Below are 27,804 nucleotides of genomic sequence, written 5' to 3'. Positions count from 1 at the left end.
AGACAATGCTACAAATGTGTCTCCCTTCCACCAAGTCACGAAGGCCTCCCCAATGGCGGTAGGCTGAACTTCTCCAGTGATCTTTACTACTTGTTATCCAGGAACCTGGTCTATAGAGTACATATAACTCTGTGTTGGTTGAGAGTTTGACTGATAAACTGAGCTCCTAGGTTGGGCAGTCAAGATGTTTGATCTTTTCTCTTGATCCAGGTTAGGACACACCACAGGTTTCTCCTCCTCCTGTTTTAAAAAGAAATCTGCAGCTACCGTTAACCCTTGTGTACAGACACTTCAATTCCAGACATGTGACTTATAGGGATCATGAAACTGGATTGTCCTCAGCTAGCATGATGTATGGGTTTGGGAGAAAGTTCATACCCTGAGTCTGTGGCCTTGCAATTAAGACGCCTAGATAGATGGTTTCTTAATGGGCCTTAAATATGCTTAAATGAGAGCAGGTGTAACCAAATTTCTAGCAATCCCTCTGGTGCCATATCCACCAGAACGCACTTTGAGGAAAGAAAGGATAGCGTAACAAGTAAATTAAGCTGACATTGTGCTTCTCAGGCACCCACACAAATGTTATACCATCAGTATGTGAATGGATCTGCAAGGTGACAGAATTTGGCCTTTCTCAAAATGATTTGAGTAAAGAGATTATTAAACAGCACTTATAACTATTATCTCAGGTCATTATTCTCAGCCTTCTGACTTTCCTTTAATTAAACTCAAATTGCTACATGTAGCAGTTAGATGTAACGGAATGTGATATTTTATTTTCTCAAAGCATGAAGTTATAACACAGAAATATGCTCGGTGATATCTTTCTTCCATTCAGCTTTCATACTCCCATTAATGCTGGTGCAATGAGGCACAATAAAATACAGTACATTGCTTGTGCCTGTATCGCTGGTATGGAAGCAGAGTGCAATGAATATAAAAGATACTGTAAGCAAACTCACTGCAGGAAAGCCTGAAGATCATCGTTTCTGCTGTAGAGAGTCACAGAAATGTGGTATAAATAAATGGTAAAGTTTTTTGTATTCTTTCTTTTTAATTATTTTTTTAATATTTCTGTACATGGCCTGATTGACAGTGTTGAATGCTGAAGTTGCACGGAACAGGTATCCCATTGGTAACAGGAGTGGAAGCTTCCCCTAGGTTGTCTGGCAGCTATTCATCGGGGATCACAACTAGGGAAAGAGGCATGATTGTCTCTGTTTTTGGAGTGTCTCTGCCCAGTCCTTGGCCTCTCTGGAGGACTAGGGGTTCTATTAGTGCCAATTACAGCAGTAGTTTTAGATATGAGTAGCTGTTAGGACCCAGATTGAGAGTACCAGATGATTTACATAGGCCATCACAACACTTTCAGATTATAGTGATTTTTTGTTGCATGTTGCCCGGTTGTGCTAGATTTTAATTAGTGACCTAACGGTGAAAATCTCTATAGTCCATTTCTCTGGTATTTCCAACTGTAAATTAAAGCAGATGTTAGAACATAAGAATGAAAGAACGGCCATACTGGGTCAGACCAATAATCCATTTATCCCAGTACCCTGACTTCTGGCTAGCCAGTACCAAAGGTTCAAGGGGGACATACAGAATAGGGCAGTTGGAGTGATCTGCTCCTGTGTTCCACTCCCAGCATCTGGCAGTCAGAGTCTTAGGGTCTCCTCGAGCGTAGGGGTGCACCCCTGATCATCTTGGCTAATAGCCATCGATGGACCTATCTTCCCTGAACTTATCTTGTTCTTGTTTTAATGCACTTATACTTTTGACCATCACAACATGTGTGACAGAGTGCAGGGGAACAGGTGAGCCTGCTCTCTGATCACTCAGATGTTAATTAGGTTCCCTTGAGAAAGCTGACAGGGGTAATTAGACAATCAGGCTTGCCAGATGGGTGGGAGTCAATTAACCTATCAGCCCAAGGCTAATAAAGAGGCAGGAAAGAGGTACCAAGGGGAGAAAGAAGATGAGGGCTAGCAGTTACATGGAGGCCTCAAGATAGAGATCTCTGTTCCTCTCAGGCCCCGGGGAGAGGGCTAAAAAGTATGGTGGTGCTGTAAATAGCCTGTTGAACTGGGATTGCTGTGGAAATGGTGGAGAAAACTTAAAATAAAAGGATAAGGTGAAGGCACAACCAGTGGAGTCCCTGCAGTTTCTGTAGGGAAGGAGACAGGAGAGAAGCCACACCCCGTTACAACATCCCATGTCAATTTGTTCCACAAGTTAGCTTTGTGGTGTGTGAAAATGTATTTCCTCTTGTTTGTATTAAACCTGCTGCCATTAATTTCATTGGGTGACCCCTAGCTTTTGTATTGTGAGAAAGGGTAAATACTACTTCCCTATTCACTTTTGCCACACTATTCATAGATTGTATAGACCTCCAGCACATCCCCCTTAGTCATCTCTTTTCCAAGATGAACTCCCCTAATCTTTTTAGTCTCTTTGTATGGAATCAGACCCATGATCATCTTTGTTGTCCTTCTCTGTGCTTGTTCCAGTCCCACTATATCCTTTTTGAGATGGGGCAACCAGAAATGGACAAGTATTCAAGGTGTGAGAGCACCATGAATTTACATAGAGGTATTATGATATTTTCCATTTTATTTTCTATCCCTCTCCCAATAGTTCCTAACATTGTTAGCCTTTTTAACTCTTGATACGCACTGAGTTGAAGTTTTTAGAGAACTGTCCATGGTGACTTCCAAGATCTTTCTTGAGTGATAACAGCTAATTTAGAACCCCTCATACATGTGTAGCTGGGATTATTTTTTTCTCATGTGCATTACTTCGCTGAATTTCATCTGCCATCTGTTGGCTAGAATGTGATCTACAATTATGCGATTTTGGAGAGATTTTATTCAAAATTGCCTCCTCCCACATCTAAATATATGTCCTTGTTAAATAAAGGAGCACTATGTCACAGAAATGCTCCCATTTTCTTTGTTTGAATTGTCTCTTTTAGCAACAACCTGAGATTAGTCAGGATTCTCCCACTCCTTGATGGAAGGAATGTTTCAACTCAGGAGGAAGTAATCGAATTCCTTCTTTCTTCCTCTAGCAAGTTTGTCCATTTTGGGGGAGTGTGGGGGTGGCAACATTTGCTCACTTACCAGGGACAGTTCATAAATATAAAGACACTTTACTGTGTATCTCTGTATATATCTGTGTGTGTTGGGGGAGGTAAAGAATCCCTCCCCTAATGGATACTGTGTTTTCATTTTGATTGGTGTTGCATATGTCATTGATATAACTTAGTATGCATTATGTTACTATACATACATTAAACATGTATGCCATATTGAAAGCCTCAAGCCTGAATTTCTTTTTGGGGGGGGAATGTCCTCATATGCTTCTATTTATGAGGCATCTGGTTCTTCACCCTCCTGTTTGATTTATTTTCTCTTTTATATGACTGCCTTTATAGTTAAAACACAGTGCCATGCATCAGACTGCTATGAGTCACTTACGTTGATTCCAGCAGCTCAGCCATCCACCACAACTACTGGGAAATATTGTCAGCAAAGAATCTGTGTTACCATGGTAAATAAATGCAAACTGTTCAAAGTGCAATTCAAACAATAGAGCATCTCTTTAGGATACTTTACAGCACTCACACACACACACAAAATAGAAGCACAGTGGAAAAATTAGCCAAGTGAGGGCAACCCCGGAGCATACCACAATATAATCCTCCAGATCGTTATTTTTTTAATGTTGTTGTAGTTGTGTTTGCGTCAGGATATGAGAGATACAAGGTAAGTGAGGTAATATCTTTTATTGCACCAACTTTCATCAGGACCTGAAGAAGAACTCTGTAGCTCGAAAGCCTGTACCTTTCACCAATAGAAGTTGGTGCAATACAAGATATTACCTCACCTACCTTATCTCACTTCTATTTTTGTTTATTCAGTCAATTCTTTTAATACATTCAGTGGACCTGATTCTGATACCCTTCCTCATGCTGAGTAGCACCTTATTCCATCAACGGACCCATTGATTTCAATGGAATGACTCACTGTGAGTAATAGTGGCAAAAATTTATGGCAGAGATTACTACAGTGTGCCTCCCTGTTGCACTGAAATCTGACACCCCCACGCCCCCCCATTTAACATACAAATCACGCTACAGTAGAGTTGCAGTATTAGTTTACAGATATCACATATAAGCTGAAAGGGTGCATACATTTCTACAGTCCTTAGAAGAACAGAATTCATTACTGGAAAATCAATTAAGTTTATTTTATGGTACCCAGCTCTTTCCTCCGCTTATATAACTGGAACAATGACAGTTCGGCATCTCACATCACTTCTTCTCAGTGACATACATATGCTGGAAGATCAATACTCACTAAATATGGTATTGGAATTAAAAACCTTTTTAATAAGATTACATCTAAAATTCACATGTCAGCACAGGTTACCTACTGTCTACAAGTCGAGTGGTAAATTTGCACCCACTCTCATTTTCTAGGAAGTAATCAGGTTTATCACTCACTTTATCAAATATTTTAAGATTACTGTTCTTTCCATAACCAACTACTGAACATACTTTTAAAACAAAACAAAAATCCCTAAATAAATTGTAATTGGCACTTTATTTTTTTCCGACTTTTGCCGTGACATTTATATGTTAAGCTGCCTAAGTTAATTTTATGTTACATCAGTCACACTAGGTTATGTCAAGCCAATAAAATGCATCTCTAACAGCAATTACCATACACCTCATTCACACATGCACCTCTTTCAGAAGCATTACATAATTAATTTCAGATAAGACTGCATTTGTGTTGCTGTGTTTAAACCTGATTTTGCTTCTGAATGGGGAGAGGCAATGGTCATATCTTGGACTGTTTTCTTCGTCTATTTCTTCGGTGAAGCAAATTTCCCTAAATACTTTGTTCTTTGAAAAGAAAAGTTCACAGTGCATGTAGAAATTGCTAGCACCACCTCTTGGTGAAAAATGTAGAATTCAGCATAATTCCTGTTAATATTCATACAGCAATTGGAGTGCCAGAGAAGAAACCTTTTTCTCATTTTCCCAGGCGTCTGACAAAGTGGGGATTCACCCATGAAAGCTTATGCTCCAATACATCTGATAGTCTATAAGGTGCCACAGGACTCTTTGTTGCTTTTTACAGATCCCGACTAACACGGCTACCCCGCTGATACTTTTTCTCATTGTATATTATGTAAATTATTTCAAATTAAAAGCCCATATTCTGCAGTTTGAAGTCGCTACTTTGCACCATTCCACTGGCACAAGGAGATCTTAAAAATGACTTACCCAGCCACAGGAGGATTATCCTGGAACAGGAAGATCCTCTAGTACAGGGGTCGGCAACCGGTGGCTCGCGGCTCGCCAGGGTAAGCACCCTGGCGGGCCGGCCCGGTTTGTTTATCTGCCGCGTCGGCAAGTTCGGCTGATCGCGGCTCCCACTGGCCGCGGGTCGCGGTCCCAGGCCAATGCGGGAGGCAGGAAGCCGCGGCCAGAACATCCCTCAGCTCGCGCCGCTTCCTGCCTCCCGCATTGGCCTGGGACCGCGAACCGCGGCCAGTGGGAGCCGCGATCGGCCGAACTTGCCGACGCGGCAGATAAACAAACCGGGCCGGCCCGCCAGGGTGCTTACCCTGGCGAGCTGCGAGCCACCGGTTGCCGACCCCTGCTCTAGTAGCACAGAGCTAGACGTAGCAGTCCAACTCCACCTGCCTGTGGTCCTTGTTCAGGAAGCCTCACTGAGAATCCCTTACACCCAGTTACTGTACTGGCCCATAGGGGCCATTAGCTAACTTAGAGCACCCCTCAGCCTTACACCTAACCAAACATGTTACAGCAGCTGCCTTTATTTTACCTTCAGCATTTTCCTTGCAATCTGGGGGACAGGCCCAACACTCAACTTGTCCAGGGTCAGGGGACTGCGAAGGACAAATTGCAGCCTCCCCAACTAGAGCATCTCAGCCAAGACAGAGGTTCTAGTGCCAAATGCTTTTAATTGGTAAATGTGTGTGTGTGCAACGAGAACTAGCGTGTTAATTTTTGAAATAGTCACTAACATTCAGGAGATATTGGGGAGAGGGGTTTGAAAGTAGCAAGCTGAAGTTGCAGCATATATTGGATCTTTATGGTGGCATTTGGTTTCATATGCCTGAGGTGTTTGGTGCACATTCTAACTGAGTGAATGCATGATTTTAGAAGACTTGCCACTCTAGAGGCCAATTTTTCTTTCCTTGTTCAGCCAACAGCCAAATTCCTATTGAGATCAAGGGGAGCTGTGTGTCCATGAAGAATGCAGGATCAGGTCCATAAGAGAAATCTTCCCTGGATATTTAGTTAGCCTTCTGTATTAATTTAAACGTAATGCATGAAACTATTCCTGTTGATGCTAATTATTTATGAAATATGAGACTGAACTGCTCAGCCCTTCCAGGAGGTTTGAAGTCTTCATGCTTAAGGACCATCTTCGGAGAAGGCATCTTTACTGTTGTGATCGTTGCCATCCTCCTGACAGTTATGCACAATAGAGCTGCAGGATCATGGTTAGGAGCTGTTGGTAAAAGAATGTGGAGTGAAATTCTGGCCCCACTGAAGTCAATGGGAGTTTTGCCATTCACTTCAATAGAGCCAAGATTTCATCCCTATGGTGTCCATTTCTTTTGATTCTTGTTAAAATAAGTGCAGCCCCTCATGTCCATTTTTATGACAATCCACTCGTTTTAAGTCCAAATCCCTTCTGCTTGATTGTATTTTTCCTCTAAACCAAATGTAACCTGATTTTTAAAAATACAAAAAGTACAAAAAACAAAAAGAACAGGCAGGGATGTGTGGTAGAAAAGACCTGAAAAATGAATCTGTTTGAAACGCTTTAAAAATATTTGCAAAACTTTTCCATTTGTAGTTCTCGAAGTGCCAATATGTGTTCTCCCCAATGGAGATCTGAGGCCACTTCTGATCATGTAAGCTTACACCCCAGTAATCTAATTGAAGCCAGTCAAATTTAGCCTTGTGCCTTAAGCAGTAGCCAATGTTGATGTTTTCCTTATTTATACAGCACCATTAAATTTTATTTCATAGAACATACGAATGGCCATATTGGGTCACATCAATGGTCCATCTAATTCAGTATCCTGTTTTCTGAGAGTGGCAGATGCCAGATGCTTCAGAGGGAATGAGTAAAACAGGGCAGCTGTTCCATAACCCTAATCAATTTTGTTGCCCTTCTCTGTACTTTTTCCAATTCTTATGTATCTTTTTTTTTTTTTTAGATGGGGCAATCAGAATGGCACACAGTATTCAAGTTGTGGGCATTCGGGTGACCAGATGTCCCGATTTTATTGGGACAGTCCCGATTTTTGGGTCTTTTTCTCACATAGGCACCTATTACCCCCCACTTCCTGTCCCAATTTTTGACACTTGCTATCTGGTCAGCCTAGTGGGTGTACCATGGATTTATATAGTGGCATTCTGATATTTTCTGTATTATTGTCTATACCTTTCCTAATGGTTCCTAACATTGTTAGATTTTTTTGACTGCCACTGCACATTGATCATATGTTGTCAGAGAACTATCCACATGACTTCATCATCTAACTAGACCCCATCATTTTGTGTGGATAATTGGGATTATGTTTTTCAATGTGCATTACTTTGCACTTATCAACACTGAATTTCATCTGCCATTTTGTTGCCCAGTTTTATGAGATTCCTTTGTAACTCTTCGCCGTCAGCTTTGGGCTTAAATATTTGGAGTAATTTTGTATCATCTGCAAACTTTGCCACTTCATTGTTTACCCCCTTTTCCAGATCATTTATGAATATGTTGAACAGCAGTAGTCCCAGTACAGATCCTCGGAGGACCCCGCTATTTACCTCTCTACATTCTGAAAACTGACCATTTATTCCTACCTTTGTTTCCTATCTTTTAACAAGATGCTGATCTATGAAAGGACTTCACCTTTTATCCAATGATGCTTACTTTGCTAAAGAGTCTTTGGTGAGGGACCTTGTCAAAGGCTTTCTTAAGCTCCAAGTACACTATATCCACTGGATCCCCCTTGTCCACATATTTGTTTGACCTTCTCAAAGAAATTCTAATACACTAGAGAGGTTTGATTTCCCTTTACAAAAGCCATGTAGGCTCTTCCCCAACAAATACTGTTCATTTATAGGTCTGATAAATCTGTTCTTTACTACAGTTACAACCAGTTTGCCTGGTGTTGAAGTTAGGCTTACTGGCCCGTAATTGCAAAAATTACCTAATGGAGCCATTTTTAAAAAAAATTGGCATTACATTAGCTATCTTCCAGTCATCTGGTACAGAGGCTGATTTAGGCAAAAGGCTACATACCATAATTAGTAGTTCTGAAGGAACTCAAATATGAAATTGCAGAATTCTTGGGTGAATATCATCTGGTTCTGGTGACTTTTACTGTTTAACTTATCAATTTGTTCCAAAATCTCCTCTACCGACACCTTAATCTGAGACAGTTCCTCAGATTTGTTACCTAAAAAGAGTCGGTCAGATGGGGGAATCTCCCTCACATCCTCTGCAGTTAAGACTAATGCAAAGAAAACATTTAGCTTCTCAAAAGCCTTGTCTTCCTTAAATACTCTTTTAGCATCTCGATCACTCAGTAGCCCCACTGATTGTTTGGCAGGCTCCTGCTTCTGATGTACTTACAAAAACTAACACTTTTTTTTCTTTTGGTAGTTACTCTTCAAATTCCTTTTTTTGCCTGCCTAATTTTACTTTTACCCTTGACTTGCTAGAGTTCATATTCCTTTCTATTTTCCTTAGTTGGATTTAACTTTCAATTTTTAAACAATGCTTTTTTGCCTCTAGCAGCCTCATTTGTTTTTAGTCCTATTATTGTTTTTTATTAGTATTTTGGGTATACATTTAATTTAAGCCTCTGTTGTGGTGTTTTGAAGAAATTTCCATGCAGCTTGCAGGCATTTCACTCTTGTGACTGTTCCTTTTAATTTCCATTTAACTAACTAATTTTTGTGTAGTTCCCCTTTTTGAAATTACATGCTACAGGGGTGGGTTTCTTTGGAATTTCCCCTCTCTAAAAGGATGTTAAATGTAATTACGTTATGGTCACTATTACTGAGCAGTTCAACTATGTTCAGCCCTTGGAGCAGATCCTGTATGCCACTTAGGACTAAATCAAAAATTTCCTCTCTCCTTGTGAGCTCCAGGACCAGTTGCTCCAAGAAGCAATGATTAATGGTGCTTGGAAATTTTATCTCTGCATCCCGTCCTGAGGTGACATGTACCCAGGCAATGTGGCAATATCTGAAATCCCCTATTATTATTGAGTTTTCTATTTTTATAGCCTCACTAATCTCCCTGAGCGTTTCACAGTCACTATCACCATCCTGGTCAGATGGTCGGTAGAGTATTCCTACTACTGTAATCTTATTATTCAAACATGGAATTTCTATCCATAGAGAGTCTGTGGTAGAGTTTGATTCATTTAAGATTTTTACTATATTTGACACTATGCTTTATTCCACTATCCCACTAGCACCACCTATTCCAGTGGTGGGCAACCTGCAGCCTGCACGCAGCCCATCAGGGGAAGCCGCTGATGGGCCACCAGACTCTTTGTTTACATTTGCACAGCTGCCCGCAGCTCCCAGTTGCCGCAGTTCACCATTCCCAGCCAATGGGAGCTGCGGGAAGCCACCAGGCATTAGCTGTTTAATGTTGAATTGACACAAAATGAAACATTTTGAAAGATTTAAATTTAGATCAAACCAATGCAAAATGTTGGATAATTGAAAAAAAAATCAGTAAAGTCAAAATTTTCCTGTGGGAAAACTCTATTTTTGCTGAAACTGTAATTCCCATTAAAAATCACTTAGATGTAAAATCCCCGACTAGCTCTCCTGATGACTGAGAAAGCACATTGGAATTGGCATGACTTATACAGTGTATGAAAAAAAACTTGCACAGACCTGGCCCTCTTAATTCAGTGCAATTAGTCACTCATTTTTCTGGCCACTAGGGTCCTGGTCAAAAGCCCATTGTCATCCATACAAAGTTTCTCATTGCAGTGGGCTTTGGCTCAGACCCTGGATTTAGGCCATATTATAAACAATAATAATAACTTTGCCTTTAACACATATCATAGTCTTGGAGTAGCAGCCTCATAAACTTCTAAGGATTGGATTATGCATCAGATGTGCTTGCCTCTTTTCAGCTATTACCAGCTCTCATTGTCAGTCAGTAGCATGCAATAGGATGAGATAATTTCCATCTAATGTTATGATACCATATACAGAACAAAGCTCTGTTGTAATGAGTCACAAAAGACACTTTCATTCTCGAAGAAAAAACTGCAAACAGTTATTGAATGAGACAGTTCAATGTTATTGTAGCCTGGAAAATTTCATTGAATTATATCTAACGAAATCTTATGCCCACAACTAAACATGATGAGGAATAAGATCAGTGGTGCAGAGATAATAAAGACATATTCTGATTTTAAGTTGAATGGATTGTAAAAATGCATTGAGATCAGCTTTAGATTCAGTTTACTAAAATAATTGAGGCCAGAGTCTGTTGGAGAAAGTCTCCTGTCATATGTCGAAGGGGGAAATGAAACAATTGGTGGAATGTACAGAAATGGTTGGTCAAGGGTGACTGAATGCATGGTTTCTTAGAATTAGTCATAAGGGACGGAATAGTGACACAGAGATTGCATCCCTAAGGGTACGTCTACACTACCTACCGGATCGGCGGGTAGCAATCGATCTATCGGAGATCGATTTATCGTGTGTAGTGTAGACATGATAAATTGATCCCCGATCACTCTCCCGTCAACTGCTGAACTCCAGCTTGGTGAGAGGCGGAAGCAAAGTCAATGGGGGAGCAGCGACCATCAATCCAGTGCTGCAAGGACGTGAAGTAAGTGATTCTAAGTTGATCTAAGATATGTCGACTTCAGCTACACTATTCTCGTCATTGAATTTGCGTATCTTAGATCGATCCCCCCGACCCCCAGTGTAGACCAGGCCTTAGGCAAGAGGTGATTTTCATAGCTGGCAGATGAGTGGTTTGGATTTGGATTTCTGTCACCCTCTCTTTCCTTTTTTTTCACTTCTGATCAAAGGACTCATCGATTTTTGCCTAGTCGTGGAAAGGAAACACCTATAAAAATGAGAGAAAAAACATTCTCTTATACAAATAAATAACCAATCAGTACAGCATGATGAGGGGAATACTTAACAACTGATGGCCATAATTTTTTCAAGGACATGATTTTGCAAATGTTACTCTGGCAAGTAGTCACTGAAGTTAGTAGGACTCCTCAAGTGAGGAAGGACTGCCAGTGTGAGTCCACACTTTGGACTCTGCTCCAAATTCTGCTCTCAGTTTCCCAATGAATTATGCCATCTAGGTTGAGTTTTCAATGGTAGCTAGGCTGATTACATGCAGGGACATAGGAGTGGGAAGGAAAGCTCTATTAATGCATACTATATCAGTAGGTCCCTGCAGACCTAACAAGTGGACCAAAAAGTTTGTGAATTGCTTATTATCATTAATCATTAATAATTACCAATAGCCATTATGAACAATTATTATTTATTTAAGTAGTACCACAGATGGTCATGGGACTTTGCAGGAGAATAGAACTCAGAAGCTACTGCCCAAGGAGCTTATATTAATTAAATCTAAGAACAAAGCAAAACAGCTAAACACATTGATGGGAAGAGAAGATTGCTTTGGAAAGCATTATTTACCTAGGGAGAGCAGATTCTGGGTGTATCTACACTGCAATCAAAGGTGTGACTGCAGCACCACTAGCAATGCTCAAGTTTGCTTTGGTCTAGCTAGCTCGAATTAAAATAGCAGTGAAGTGGTGGCAGTACAGGCAGCAACATAGGCTGTACAAGCCTGCTTTGGGCCCTGGGTATGTTCTCAAGCTATTAGACCCACACAGCCTGGTGTAAATGACTGCACAAGGTAAAGAGCAGTGGAGATTTTGGCCCTTGTGACGTCCATTCCCATCCCTGGCACAGATTTATTGTATGATCTTGGACCCTCTATGTCTCCTTTCCCCGATCTCTACCAAGAAGGTAAGAAATTCTTGCCTACCTCACAGGGGTACTGTGAGACATAAACCATCCACATTTGTAAAGTGCCTGAGTTCCTTGAAGTGTCTATAAAATGGTAATTACAAAATCATATTTTATTATCTACTAAGTATTGTTTACATTATGTAGTCTTCTATTTTATTATATAAACAGCTATATCCCTGCCCTTGCTAACTCATAGAACAAGGTACGCAGTCATAAGAACAGCCATACTGGGTCAGACCAAAGGTCCATCTAGCCCAGTGTTCTGTCTTCCAACAGCGGCCAATTCCAGGTGCTTCAGAGCAGAGGGAATGGAATCATCAAGGGAGCCATCTGCTGTTGCTCATTCCCAGCTTCCGGCAAACAGAGACTAGGGACACCATCCTTCCCCTTCCTGGCTAATAGCCATTGATGGACCTATCCCCCATGGATTTATTCAGTTCTTTTTTGAATCCTGTTATAGTCTGGGCTTTCACAACATCCTTTGGCAAAGAGTTCTACAGGTTGACTGTGCATTGTGTGAAGAAATACTCCTTTTTGTTTGTTTTAAACTTGCTGCCTATTCCTGTCTGCAAAAGGAATTGTTTTTCTGTGATGAACATTGCCTCTATTATACCCAGTAATTAAGTCTAGTTCCTTCAGAATGCTGTTGGTACTAGGCATAGAATCTGCTCTGCTAGGGATGCTCAAATTGTAGCCTCTTACAAAAGTAAAAAGGTAAAGAAAACTTGTAAATGGAAGCCATTTGTAATGGCCTCTCTAAGATGGCTAGCATGTCTGATCCAGTAAAGTAGTCCTATCTTCCTATGTTCCATTGCACAAAATATTGGAAAAATTACTCCATAAACTTTGTAGGGGATGGTTGACTTTTGCTCCATAAAATGTGATCTACATCTATGATGCTAATAATAATATTAATAATGTAACACAACAATAACTGGGCAGCATAATTCTTCCCATTGGTATAATTCTCAGAAATTACAAGACTTCAAAATAACATTCTATGCTTAGTGTAATCCCTGGTAGAGGAATAGACGTGTGATTTTTTTTCCCAAAAAAATTTCTAGAAATTATCCATGTTCATGATTTCCTGGTAGAAAAGAAACCCCACCTTGTTCTGCCCATGAGTGTCTAGTGAAATGATTGTGCAAGAATCAAGTCCAGAAAGTGTCTGAGTGTAATGTGGAATACAGTATGGGCCTGGTCCAGTTCCCACTGAAGTTTGTTTGAAGTGGATTAGGGTCCTATAGGATTTTATACTTTGGTTTGCACCATCTGTGTGGTCATTAGTTCTAAGAACACAGTTGTCCAATAAAGGAACAACAGCCCCATGCCATTGACTAAACTGACCCATTAAAAAAGAGGAGATCCTTTATATTTCTACACAGGGAAAATCACAAGTCAACACACCACACTTCTAAAAAGGCATTCTCTTGGTAGTCTATCGATCCAATGATGACAAATCTGTGAAGATCATCTATTGGTCTCATGGTGTGCCCTCTGATGACTATACAAGCCAATTCTAGAGGTGCACATTTGGCTGCAGATGGTGCATGGGAAGTTTGCAGTCAGTGGGTTGTGCACTGCTGGTGCTCGTTCGCGTGCCTCTTGTAGACGCCGGCAGGGGTCTTCCTCAAAGGCGATGCAGGTATTCCTGACTGTTGCACACCACTGTGTTCTGTCGCTGGCGGCGTCCTCAAGGTCCCTGGGTTTGATACTGCTGTACTGCAGATTGGCTCACCATACAGAAGCTGGCGGGGGATTCTGTTGGCATTAATAACAAACCAAATAAGACATAACAGTGATACCTTGTGACAATTCCCAGTGACATGAAGGAACATAATTACGTTATCACTTGAGAGCCCTGAAGAGACCGTGAGGTACCAATGTATAAAGTATAAAGAAAATGCATTCATTAAAACTGTCACATAAAGGGCTACAATTGCCATGGCATTGTTATATTTTGAACATCTTGCTTTTTGAAATAGTACAAGTGTTTTTAGTGACCTCTCTTTAGGGGAAGTTCCCTGTCCAATTATCGTCTCTTTGATTTCCAAGGAAATTCCAAATAATCTTCCCAAGGGACTTAATAGGGAAAGACTGGGATAGCTGTAATTTATAGATAGCATAGAAAGTCATTATTATGGACATTGTCTCACGTTTATATAGTACTTCCCCCCCAGAGGCTCCATACCTGCTTTATAAACTGATACAAGAATACACACACGCGCATGTGCAAGTGTGCACACACACACACGCACACACTTACATAGAGCTATTATCCATCACTTGTAAGGAGCCAGATCTGATGTGAAAATCCGCAGCTCGTCAACAGTACACAGTAACATTATTCTTCTATAGTTTAGGACAGGAAGTGAAAAATACCAACTGAATCTGCCATGTAGATTCAGTTAATCAAAATGTAACTATGCAAAGTTTGAATTTGACCTGGACAGCAGGCTCACAACTCCTACTTTTAAAATAAACATGGAGGGATCTTTCTTAACTAATAGGGGTCAGAACATTTAGTTTTATATCTTATTTGAGGTGGCACCTCCAGCAGTGCAGCCTCATAAATCCCCTGTTGGGGCATTGGCTCAGTACTGACTCTGTGGTAACAATGCAGGAACAATGACCCCACTTAGCTTGTGAGATCTCAGAGCAACAGAAAGTGATACGTCTTCAAGTGAGAAAAACAGAAGCCTGTTGGCGAGAACAGGAAGGATGTCAGGCCTAGTATTAATTTACATACGTGTCTTCCCTGGATCCACATGCAGAGCTTCCATTGATGTCAATGGGAATTCTATATGGAAGAAGGGGAGGAGAGGCCCCTTTGTGTCTTTGATGCTTTAGCGGTCACAAAAACAGTACTTGTATGATACCTGTAGTAAATGCAGTTCAAAATAAAGCAGCACCCTTTCTTTACCCAGCTAGTACCGTACCGTAGGATGGATGGATGGATTTGCTATATGGACTTGAAGAAGAGTTGCTTCAGGGCCCAGCCATGAAAGACAGAAGGTGAAAGGCAGCTAGTGAAGCAGCACACACAGAAGAGAGTGAATTCAAGTTCTTTCTATTTGCTTGTGGCTGAAGCTTGTAATTAATCAGGTGTTTAGTCTTTGCCCATAGATGCCCACTCCCTAAAGCACCCAAGAGTTCCTCTCTGTAGCTCAGCACAGGGAATGTAAGTAGTTATGTCAAAAATCCCCTCTTTTCACATGTCATTCCAGCCAGTAGAAAGAGGTGAAATGTTGGGAAAAATTTGGGACATTCCACCACTTTGTGGGATTGGGGGAAACCTACCATCACTTTGCCCCCCAATTTGAACACTGGTTCAACAAGAACCCCTCTTAGTTAAGTGCCACCTTTTGTCACATCATTATTAAGGTTGTGATGGATCTGCTGAAATAAACTATTAGAGTCTTCTATGTTCTTGGGGCCAGGTTCTCAAAGGTATTTAGGGGTCTAACTTCCATTGACTTTCTTCCTAAACTGAGGCTCTGTGACTTTTTCTGATCTCACTCCACTACAAATCAAGTACGCTGTAACTGTACTGAAGTCAGTGGTGTTACACTAGTGTAAAATTGGCAGAAACAAGAGGTAAGCAGAGAATCAAGCTAGTTGTCCTTAACTGCCTGTTGTCTTTCCTCCCCTATTCATTCAACAGAGCTAAAAGAGGCTCTGGGTCCATAGGAAAAGCCATCTAGCATGGGGTGGGGGAAAAGAAAGTCAGAAAGAGAATGACTGATATGGAAGAGCTTATAAAGCTCCAGTGAGTCACATAATTAAGAAGGTGATCTACCTGAAAGGCAATCAGAAGCCAGTAATAAAACCTTCCGGAGGCCAGGTAGACAGTGAAGATTAGCGATCTGCTGAACAGATGATATAGATTTTTTGATTGCAGTTTAATAAATGGATGGCTATATTTTCATCCACTTTATACAAGTGAAATAATAGGTTCAGGGCAACCTTTGCCCTGAAAGGCAATAATTTTGCTTAGTGAAAAACAAAGGCATAAACCATAAATCCATGCAGATCCGACAGAAGCATCCAGCTCTGAACAAATGCAAGTGATATTCTTAAACAAATAAAAAGCCAACAGTTTTTATTTTAAAAAACCTGAGAACAGAATATCAAATGAGAGAGGCCAAGAACATGAAGAAATGTTCACTGCTATGGGTGAGCAGGCTGGCTTGGAAAAACAACAACTGCTCAGACTTCCTTTGGCACATGTTCGGACTTGTAAGATGGTTAGTGAGTGCCAACAACTCCCATTGACTTGAGTGGAAATTGAGGATGCTCAGCACTTTGTAGGATTGAGCCCTTAATGTCTAGCTTCATCTCCTTTTCCCCACCCAGCTCCTTCCTACCTGCTATGACAAGTCTGTCTGCACACTGGGAATGCACTTGGTCCCCTTTTACTTCCAAGGTTTTAGGTGGACTCTTGCAGAATTAAACTGGCAGTTCTAATATATTTTGGGCCTTCTGTGGTCTCCAGAACTGGGAATTTTTCTCCCTAAATACATATATTTGGAGCATTTGGTTGCTCCAGGTATTAGCTGTCTGAGTTACCTTTGAGTACTGAGGTATTTCAACATACACTCATGTGCAGTACCTCATATCGAGACACTATTGTATTGCGGTTATGAATAATTCTACCAGCATTGCGTTTCCAGGGGACAGCTGGTTGGTTCCATTTCTGCCCTCCAAAAACTCATCATGTCAAAATATCCTTCCAGAGGCTCTAAGAATATATGGAGATATATCATCTCATAGAACTAGAAGGGACCTTAAAAGGTCATTGAGTCCAGTCCCCTACCTTCACCAGCAGGACCAAGTACTGTCCCTGAGAGAGGTTGTTTTTTTTTTAACTGCAGATCCCTAAATGGCCCTGTTAAGGGTTGAATTCACAACCAGGGGTTTAGCAGGCAGTGCTCAAACCACTGAGCTAGCCTTCCCCCCCTTTAGTAGAACTATGCTGAATTAGGGCCAGATTCTCAGCTGGTTTATCCCTCTGTAAGAGGAACACAGAAATAGTAACACATTCCACCACTTCAATACACTGGATTTTGTAACAGACTTACCTATAGCAACACGGGTGGTTGTTGTAACTCATTTTTGGTAGCTTAAGTTACCGCATTGCACTTGAACGTAAAGCAGGATAGATTTTCATCATAAAAATCATTAAGAGACAAGAGAAATCACTCTCTTTGGGAAATTATTTCCATAATATACAGGAAAATGCACAAATTTTAGAAATGTCTGTTCTCTATATGCAATTAAATTATTTATACAGTGTATGATTGATATCTTGGGCAATTTTGGTAAAGAGGCTTAGCTTCTAATCTGTCTTTAAAGATAAGTGATCACAGGCCTGCAATGCAAATTTGAGGTTTTGTTTTTTTGTTTGCACAATAATATTGGGCACTTTTCACTTTAGATGAGTGTTAAAAAAACAGCTAGACATCCAGAGATCCCTGTAGGCTAATGATTACATTATCAATGTAAGGAAATTCTTTAATGCGATGCTGGTAGAATTATTCATAACAGCAATACAATAGTGTCCGGATATGAGGTACTGCACATGCATATGTTGAAATACCTCAGTACTCACAGGTAACTCAGACAGCTAATACCTGGAGCAACCAAATGCTCCAAATACATGTATTTAGGGAGAAGTTCTGGGGACCAAAGAAGGCCCAAAATATAGTAGAACTGCCAGTTTAATTCTGCAAGAGTTCAGGGATCAGTGGAGGAGCCAAACAGACTTCAGAATCTCCTGTGCCCCATGGCAGCTCACTCTGTGGATATATGTTGGGAAGAAGCTGTGGAAGATTAATGAAGCATCATGGTTGTGTCTCCACTGCTTGGAGGACTAAGGAAAGATCACAGTCAGTAGCCACACAATGCACAGAACAGCTCAAAAGTTGCCCTGTTTCCAGGTTGTGGAGGAAGGATTCTGTGTGACTCTCCCACATTGTGCATTGGTCCCTACGCAAAGCTCATTTACTTGGGATGAGAATTTCATGCCGTGTTACTAAAACACACACACAATTATTCCCTCTGGTGAACATACTTCACTCATTGCTGAATCCTACAATTAGGAGGAACAAAGAAGCCCCCAGACCTTCAGCCACCTTTAAAACCGAGTCTCTTTCAGATTCTGAAATGTTTGCATGAATATTTTTGCTCTTCCAGTTTCTAGCTGGGTCTCAAAGGAGAAGTGCTAGATCTCTTTCAAGGAAATCTTTCCATGAGGTTTCCAGACTTAATGTCCAGATGAGGGGTCCTGGTAGTTTAGATAAGGAGCAGATGTGCATTCCAATTTCTTGACGGCTTATATGAATTGTACCTGACCTTTGCACCTTTTTAAGGTTAATTTTTATTATTATTAATCCTGTTTAATAATTAGTGGCAAAGGACTTAGAATGGGGGTCCCATTGTGCGAGGCACTGTACAAACACAGGTAGTAGATAGTCCCTGCATTTGTCATTGTGGTATTAATAACTATAGTACCCCACCCCACCCATATTCACTGGATTATATAATAGTTCCTTGTTTTTCCCCATTTTCTGATCATTTGAGGATAGCACTGGTTAAGCTGGACAGGAACAGGAGCATTGTACGTCCTTTCGTTAATATAGATCCATGCTTGCGCCTCTGCTCTGAGTGCACACACACAGCTATAGGGTCTATTCTGCAGTAGAGACACAGTGCTGTCTATTCTTACACATGCTTTGTGAATTTCAGTTTGTATGCAGTCATACACTGTTGCACATCTAATTCCTAATGGACTTGCTGAGCTTATATCCCACAGGTTGCAATGTGTCATGTATTTGATTTTACAATTGCAATTTTCTTTGTTTAAACCTCGTACACCTCCCCGAACTGTGAATTAGTCACTCAGTGGCAATGTTCCACTGATTAAGCCAAAACGGTATAAAAGCAAGGCGCTTGATAACTGAAGCTATGGGAACAGCTAAGAGTCAAACACATGGAAGAATGATGACCCTGTGTCCGTTTGCATTAATTTCTACATTATTAATAGTTCCGCTTTCTTGGAAGAGACATTTGCAAAAGTAAATGTTTCCACAGCAAACATATGTTTCCTGATATAGAAGCACAAATCTGATGAGGAATACATGAATTAGTGAGGCTTATATAGGGTACACTAGTTAAAAAAGACTATGGTCAGTTAACCTAAACAAGGAGAGGATATTTTTCTCCTGTTTGTGGATGTAAAAATATTATATTGAAACATAGAGAAGAATTTGTCTCCAGTTACAGCTAGCTCATATGAGTAACTAACAGGTGAAGCTGTGCACATTTTGGCAGTCTTTGTCTGAAGGGTGTTGACATTTATTTTTCTTGTAGTTGTCATTGTTTCACATCTCCTGCATCTCCTTTGAAGTTCAGATTCAAACACAAAGGAAAACTAAGCCTAGAATTACAGATTTGTATTTAATCTCAGGTCAAAACTCATTCAACTTTCCTGAGTTTTCACCCAAAGTTTTTTAGCTGCCCCAGGCTCCTTTAAGCCATTCCCCAGTATATTTGCTTGAGATGTGATGCAACCCCATTTCACCGTTGTTCCCATCTTGTATTGCCTTTAAATACGCTCAGTTGAAGCTATTCAGATGTTTCCAAACATCCTTGTATTTTTCTGTATAAATTGGATCTAGTAAAAACTGCATTTGCTTTTGATGCAACATATGCCTCATTTTGAACAATATATGTTTTTCGGGTGCATAGCAACTGACCTTTTGTGTCATGTATTCATGCATTGGAGACAACTCTGCATTTTTCACCAATCCACAGTTGTAAGTAGCTGCACTTTTCCTGTTCAATTCCTGCTCTTTGGAGACCATAAAACATGACTTGTCACAATTTTCCTCCAGATTTCTGTGAGGCTGCCAATTTGATAGATCATTCTGAGTTCAAGAAAGCAAGTAATATCAGTGGTTGGGGATTCTGTCTGTTCTAGTACTATGTCATAAATTGTGCTTTGGTTAGTACACGGGAAGGATACCATTCATTAAGAGAGCTCTTTGTTTTTCACCTGCTCAACCAAACCATCTTAACAACAAAGAAGTCTTTCTCTCACTAGTCAGGGGTGGTTCTGGGCATCATACATGTAAACAAGCCAACAAGATTAAAGCAAACGGTTATTTATCACCTCTTTCACTCAAAGTCAGCTCAGTAAAATTTTTATAAAGTTTGATTAAATTGGCCTGAGTTTCAGACTTGTATCAAAACCCCAAATCAGGTGAGTTATGGCTGATGTCAGGGGCTTTAACACAAATATTGCACGGCATTGCAAACAGAACATAATTTTTCAGATATTGCTACTCTGTCACATCGAATCTTTAACCGTGTCCAAATATCTTCAATTTGTTTGTATGTATTTTAGATCCACAGTACGTGCAGTACATCTTTGAAGGTAATGGGTTCTCTCTAAGATTGTCTTTCATGAGGCCCTGAGGTTCCCACTGTTTTCCCTTAGATGACAAGGACTTCTTCGTTTAGACTAATCTTTCTTCCAGTCAAGCATGTCTAGATGGGACTCCCTTCAATGCTACATTGAGATGTTCGCTAAGAATGGTATGAGGTGCTGTCTCAGCTAGGATGAGATGGGACCTGGAATAACATGGTAGAACACCATCAGTCAATGGGATGCATAAATTAGCTTTATGTCCAAGGAAGGCATATTATCAAACACATACAGCAATTAGGGCCCGATCCTGCAAGGTGCTAAGCATTGTGGAGAGGGACTAGATAGCTTCAAATCCCATTAAAATCAATAAGCACTGGAGACACTCAGTATTGCTTGGAAATACTTAGCATGTTACAAAATTGAGCCCATATAGGCATACGTTATCTCTTTATATTGGCACAGTTATTGCAATTATAGTACTTATGCAAGCTGTATTGATTAACTAAAATACATAAATAAATGGGAGACACGTTGTGGCATTTTATTCATGGTGTCCTTTGTTTAACTCTCAAACACCGATATTAATATATTTATTTTCAACTGGGCTTTGAGCTGACAATCTCAAACAAATCTTTCAGCTAAACAGTTGTCAAATTCTAGGGGAATTCTGATTTTCCTGGGCAGGTGGAAGTTAAGACTTTCTGCTCACTCAAAACAAATGACATGTTGTAGTGAACTGACCATTGATTTGTTACAAAACAATACTCAGTAATGGTGATTTGTCATTGTGGTGACCCCATGGAAATCATTAGCAGGGAACTTTTTATTAAAATGCTGTTTCTAGGGTATTAAAGGAATCTCTGTTCTGATCCTTGCTGCCAATGGAGTCTACAATGGGCAGGAGCGGACCTGGTATTATTTCGGCAGGACAATTCTACACTGCACTGCATTTCTGTACCTGTCAGATGGACAGTGCTGAAATTTATACCCCCTTTCTTTTCACCTGGACTTTCTGTAGTGTCCTTTGAGATTCTTACAGAGGAACATCTCCTCATTGCAATATTTTGACTGCATGTGAGTAGTTTATCAAGGGTTCCTTCCCAGTACCCAGTAGTACAATGACTCAGTTGGAGGCCACAAATAAAGGTCAACGTTGCTTGAAGTGTGTGTAATTTTTCTTTTTTGATTCTTCTTCTCGCCTAACCACCTCTGCATCTAAACAGAGGCATTTTGCTTACTGTGGAGAAATTGTGTAGTATTCACAAGCCTTTTCTGTGTCTTGTTATCTGTTTACTTATTTACATGCTTGTCTTATGTTGAGGCTCAAGGACATTTTTTTTTCACTGTGTTTGAATGCCTCTGCGGTTGCTGATCATTTTGGCATTCTGCTATTCCGTTTCTGGCAAGGTTTCAGTGTGTGTGTTTTTTGCAAGGGTAAGTAAAGTTACAATGCAGTTAAATAACAAGAAATAAAAGTTAATTTAGTTTTTTGGCTTGGCTTTGCAGATATCAGATTTAATAGTCAAATGCCAAAAATGTTGCCTGGAATGTTATGGAATAGCTGAATTAAATCAATGGACACAAATGACAGTAATGGTTTGTGGATTACACATTCAGTTATGGTTATTTTCTAGTTCTAGCTTTGTGGCATTTTTATATTTTCTAAATAGGAAATTGTCATAAAAGACAAGACACCAGAATCACATAGATAGGTGATGGAAAGGACCTGTGAGGTCATCCATTCTATTCCGTTCCCCTGCCAGGGCCACCCAGAGGGAGAGGGGTGGTAAGTAGGGCAATTTGCCCCAGGCCATGGGCCCCACAGGGGCCCCACGAGCCCTGGCCCGGCAGCGGTCGGGGTCTTCGGTGACATTTCGGCGGCAGGGGTCCTTCAGTGCTGCTGAAGACGCGGAGCGACTGAAGGGCCCCCCGCTGCCGAAACGCTGCCGAAGACCCGGACTGCTGCTGGGTGAGTACAAGCGCCGCAGTTCCCCCGCTTTGCCCCAGGCCCCCTGAATCCTCTGGGTGCCCCTGTCCCCTGCCAAGCTAGCATGGTTCCCTACAGTAGGGATATTTTTCAGTCTTTCTAACAGGCCCAACCAACAGGACTTCCCAATTCCACAGTCTAATAGATCTCAAGGGGTTTTCCTTAATTTCATCCTACTGCTTCTAGTTATATGTCCCCTTTCAACCCCCCCAAAACACCCTCTTAGCCATCCTTTAATGTTGGTAGACCAAAAGTTTTCATGGTCCCCAGCCAGTTTATATTTAGCTTCATTTATTTACATGTATTAATCTTTATCTCCACTCCCCTTTGTTTATTAACTTATTGTTGTGCCTCTTCTCAGAACACACTTGATTTTTGTACTAAGGTGCCCAGAAATACGTGTGATAATCTCTGCAGGAATTTATGTAGCCTCCATCATCGTAGCACATTCACCTGAGTCATATGTAAAAAGACGGTTGCCTTCTGAGCTATGCCTCAGGCATGCAAAGCAAAATGTATTGGCTTCTTGTTTGGCTATCTCAACACAAATTCAGATCTCACTTACTATTCACTTTCATCCCCCAATCTCTTGCCGCATTGCGGTTTTCTGCATAGTTTAAAAACAGGAAAAAGTATTCATGAAAAATATTTTTGATTTGTGTTTTCCTATTTTTGTTTTTTGTTTGATTGCTTTTTCTCAAATTGGAAATTTGGGAAACTTTCAACAGCTCTAGAAAATTTGGAAAACTTTCAATAGTTGGTGGGGAAAAATGGGATGGAGAATTGGTGGTCAGATTTGTATTGTTTCTTCTTCTTCTTCTTCTTCCTGGTTTTCTTGTTTGTTTTATTTTGTTTCATGAACCTTTTGAATTCCTGTGAAGTTTTTCATCAATGTTTCAGAATAGGAGTCCTTTTAGCCAGCTCTTTGTAGGCTTATCTGGATTTCTTCCTTTGCTTGACTGTATTCTGGTATTTGGTTATTTTCCAAAGATGTGTTAATCTACATTTTTCCAGGTTGATCTCATTTTGTTATTTCTTGCTCCTTTTTTAATCTCTCCACCTTCCTTTGTATTATGAGTCTCTCTTAAAGCCCAGGACTGAGAATCACAACCCTGGGGTTCTAGTCCCAGTTTAGCTACACATTTGTGTGACTTTGGGCAAATCATTTTTCAGTGTTACAGTTTGAACATTTGTCGATCCTGTTCCCATTGAAGGGACAACAAAACTGCCTACCTCAGCAGCAGTGTTGAGCATTTTAAAGTGCTTTGAGAATCTGATACAGAAACCATCACCATTTAGTTTTATAACCTGGAGTTAGGGACTTCGTAAATATGCATTAACAGAAGCACAGCGTTTTTTTCCCTTTTATTCCCTGAGGGAGATGGGATGCTTCTTTCACCAACACAACCCAGACAATAGTACTTATACTTTGCTGTTTTAATCATAATTGCTGAAGTTTCATGGTTGTGCACACTGACTAAAATTACTGACTAAATGAAGTGAAGTAATATGCAAATTATCTTCCACAAAAATTAAATACAGAACCTTAATGTACCTGAGGCCAAGGCGTTGATTGAAGTGTATATAGCAATTTCACACTACAAATAATAACAACAAAGTAGCAATATCCTGTTCTTTTAAAGGGCATGGTTTCCATGATAACATGCTCTTGTCTTTTATCAAGACAATGTCTGAGAGCTGCACAATTTTCTGACTTTTGAGAAGGAAATAGAATACTATGGAGAGGGAAATGGAGACAGACAGAAAAACTGTATCTGAAGTACATCCAGATCTGTTAATAGTGAAGATTGGTAGCTATATCTGACACTTGCAATGATCTGAGCACCAGAAGTATACAAAAAGGTCAGCCAAGAGGCTGCCTGGCATACAAACCTACTAGGGTAGTGGTATAGCTAGGGAACGCAGACTAAAATCTTGACCCCATGGGAGTTTTGACATGGGCATCAGTGGAGCAAGGTTTCACCTTCCATTTTTTTAATAACTTCTTGAATATATGTTTAACCCTCTGGCCCAGTGCAGGTGATCAGATCTCCCTGGAGTGGCTGGTCCCAATGATCACCATCATCCAGCTTAGAAAGCTACCTTTCAGCTTCAGTGGTAGAGGTCTGTGATTTTAATTCTGAATGCCTTAGGTTTAATCCCCACTACAAGTACGATGTGGCACTGGCAGCCACAACTGATCCCCGGGTGGAACTTGAAGTTGTCTAACTTTGAAACTCTATGATAAATTGGCCCAGTAAGTATGTCTATGACTCTCCAGCATCTCTTCCCATAGTATTGTGATTATACATTCTACTGCTAGACCACAGCTAAACGTGGTTATCCTTTGGTTCCGGTGGTAGAGACCTGTTGCAATCCAACAGAAATGGAGCTTTGAGGCTTCGACACACTTTGTGATGAGAATAATAGAGCTATTTTTATCACGAGGAAGGGATTTTGCATTAATCTCATAGGAAAATAAGGAAGGTCAGATATAAAATAGGGACCAGACCGCATGAGCAGTGAGACTAACCCAAGCAGCATGAGTGCACACTACAAAATAAATAGGATGAATTACATTGTTGCCTGGGCCGTGTCAACATTCTCCAGTTTCTAAATGATATGGCCATTGGTCGAAATACAAGGACCTTGACTACATGTAGTGTTAGCTCGCTACCATCAGTTTTTTTGCTTTTCACTAAAGACCAGAGGAAAACAGGATAGTGATTTTAAAGGCTCCATGGAGAATGGATGATTAGGGGGCTCCTATATACCCTTTCACCCCTAGCACACTAGTTGGAATATTATCCTAAAGGTTATTGGCTTATGTGAAAGGATCTGGAGGCCTCCTGATAAAAACAATCACTATCACAGTTGATAGTAGTGATACTAAATATCACTCTTCCTGATAGCTTCAACAAGGGACAACCATGTGATGGGCCTAGAGAATGAAATACCTTCTACTTGGCTAGTGGCTGTGGGTCAGTCCTCAGCTGGTGCACATAGGCATAGCTCCATTGAATCTAGGACTCTTCCTCTAGGCTAGGGGCTGGGTCACTTTAAGCGGGCAGTGTGCAGCACCCCACAGTGGCATTATTCATGCTGTACCTGTGTAGTCTTTCCGTGGCTAGAGACTCTCGGTGCTGTTGTATGGATTGAGATGGAATGTATGGGCCAAAGGTATTCAACATTTCCAACATGAAGCATTTTTAATCAAGGTTTGGTACACAGAGACCTCAGCCTATGTATTACCATGGCAAACACACCGTTAAACTTCCTGTAACTTTTTTTTTAATGATACAGGAGAAGAAGGAAGAATAACATTTAAAACATAAAGTATTAAGAAAGGCTTTTTTTAACACCATTTTTGTCCCTTTTCCAGTTAGCTGAAGTCTTTAGGGGGAAAAAAGGCTTTGTTTCACCATCTCATTGATGGTATTATAGACGGCAAGAACTGTCCTTTTGGGGACAAGAGAAGAAGTGAGTGGAGATGGGTAGGAGCAGTTCTTGCTGTTGTTGTTTAAGTCCAATCCCATTTCCTAAAAAGACAAAACAGGACAAATGCCCAGCACACCCAAGGGGAGAGAAAAGAACAGCAAAGGCAGAAAATGCAGCTTCCATCTCTGGTAGTGACCCTGACTTGCAACCTCACTGCTGGAAAAATGCCCAGCACACGGTCTTATCAGCCACGCCAAGACCTGGAAAATGGGTATCAGCTTTGGGCTGTTTAGGGCATTTCTTCTAGCTGCTTCTTTCTAGTGACAGGCCGTGTTGGAAAATGTATAGTCTAGGCCAGCTAAGCCAGACTTATTAGACAGACGTCAAAAAGGAGTGAGATGGGAAAGAGAAGAAATAAGATCAGGAAGGGAAAAACCTCACATCCCAGATAGTGGGTGGGGTTCAGCTGGAGCTGGTAGTGATGGCAATGTATTTTGGCTCCCCGTCTCTGGCCCAGTCTGGCTAAACTATCTCTCAGGAAGACGCTGAGGAAGGCTCTGCGTCCCCAGAGAGGGTGGGGTAGCAGCCGCGACGGGGAAGCTCACTCCAGTAGTCAATTTCTCTCCTTGAAAGTCTCCTTTTTTAAGGACCCCAAAAGGGAGTGGCAGTGGAATAGCCCGTCCCCATCTTTGGTTTGTCATCAGAAGTCAGGCCTGTTAGGGGACAAAATAATTCTCGTTCACTGGGCATGTTCGTAACCGTTTTATCAGCAGGCCTTTTTATTTGTATTAATTCAATCTTTCTGTCTCCCTTTAGCAAATTTTCACTTCAATGTTTATTATTATGGGTTATTGGGACAAATTTCTGAACTGTCACTCACTTTTTACAGCTGAGCTCGCAATTAGGGTAAATTTGTAGGCCCAATTATCACAACGGTGCTAACAGTGGTACCTCTGGCAAGAAATAAGAAGGAAAAATAGACAGGCAGGCTGGTCTGAAAATGCAGGTTGCTATATTCTGTAAATACTCAGATCCAGCAGTGTTTGTGCAGTGTACCTGATCGCTGTTTACTGCCCATGCTACATTACATTATACTAACAATATTTTTTATTTTACTGCAGTCCTGCGATTTTCCTTCCCGGGAGCAGAGCTATGAGGCTAGCCATTAGGGAAAGTACTGTATGCTGAGGAGAACTTGAAGGAGCCCACATTCTGAAAGGAATAAATAGCCTGCTGGGAATTCTTCTTAGCAATAAATGGAGGTGTTTGCACAGTGTTAGTGTAACTTAATTTGTGCAGTAATATTACAATCAGTGATCTACAGCCTTTTAAGCCAGACTCGGGCAGGAAATAGCTGCAAATCTCACATGAATAAATGCTAGAATTACTCTGTACACTCCACAAAAATGGGAGTGAAGAGAAGGCTTTATGTCAAGGTTTTGAAAATAGAGCATGTCTGCTTACCATCTCCCCTAGAAATCCCCTCAATGTAACAACCTATTCCTCTTTCCACCCTCAACATCACCCTGACAGTGCAAGATACCATAAAAGCTCCTAATTTTTTCCATTGGAGGAGCATGCTAGCTCCCACCAAAATCAATGGTATCCATAAGTGTACTCCAGGAGGCAAAATTGAACCCTACATAAAAAGTTCTGTATAACAGTTAGGTATTATTATTATTTTATTTATTTATTCTTTGGAAAAGCTAATTAGTTACACTTAATATAGTGCATTAAATATATAAATAGGACTTCTGTTGGGGGGATTTATTAATTTCATTTTTGAGGTTGTTTAGCACTTTTTGAGTTTTATGTAGATGTCCAAAAATCAGGGGCTTGGGGGCATTCTCTTGG

Source organism: Mauremys mutica, chromosome 9, assembly GCF_020497125.1.
Source record: "Mauremys mutica isolate MM-2020 ecotype Southern chromosome 9, ASM2049712v1, whole genome shotgun sequence".
Classification (NCBI taxonomy): Eukaryota; Metazoa; Chordata; order Testudines; family Geoemydidae; genus Mauremys; species Mauremys mutica.
This window is presented reverse-complemented; position numbering follows the sequence as displayed.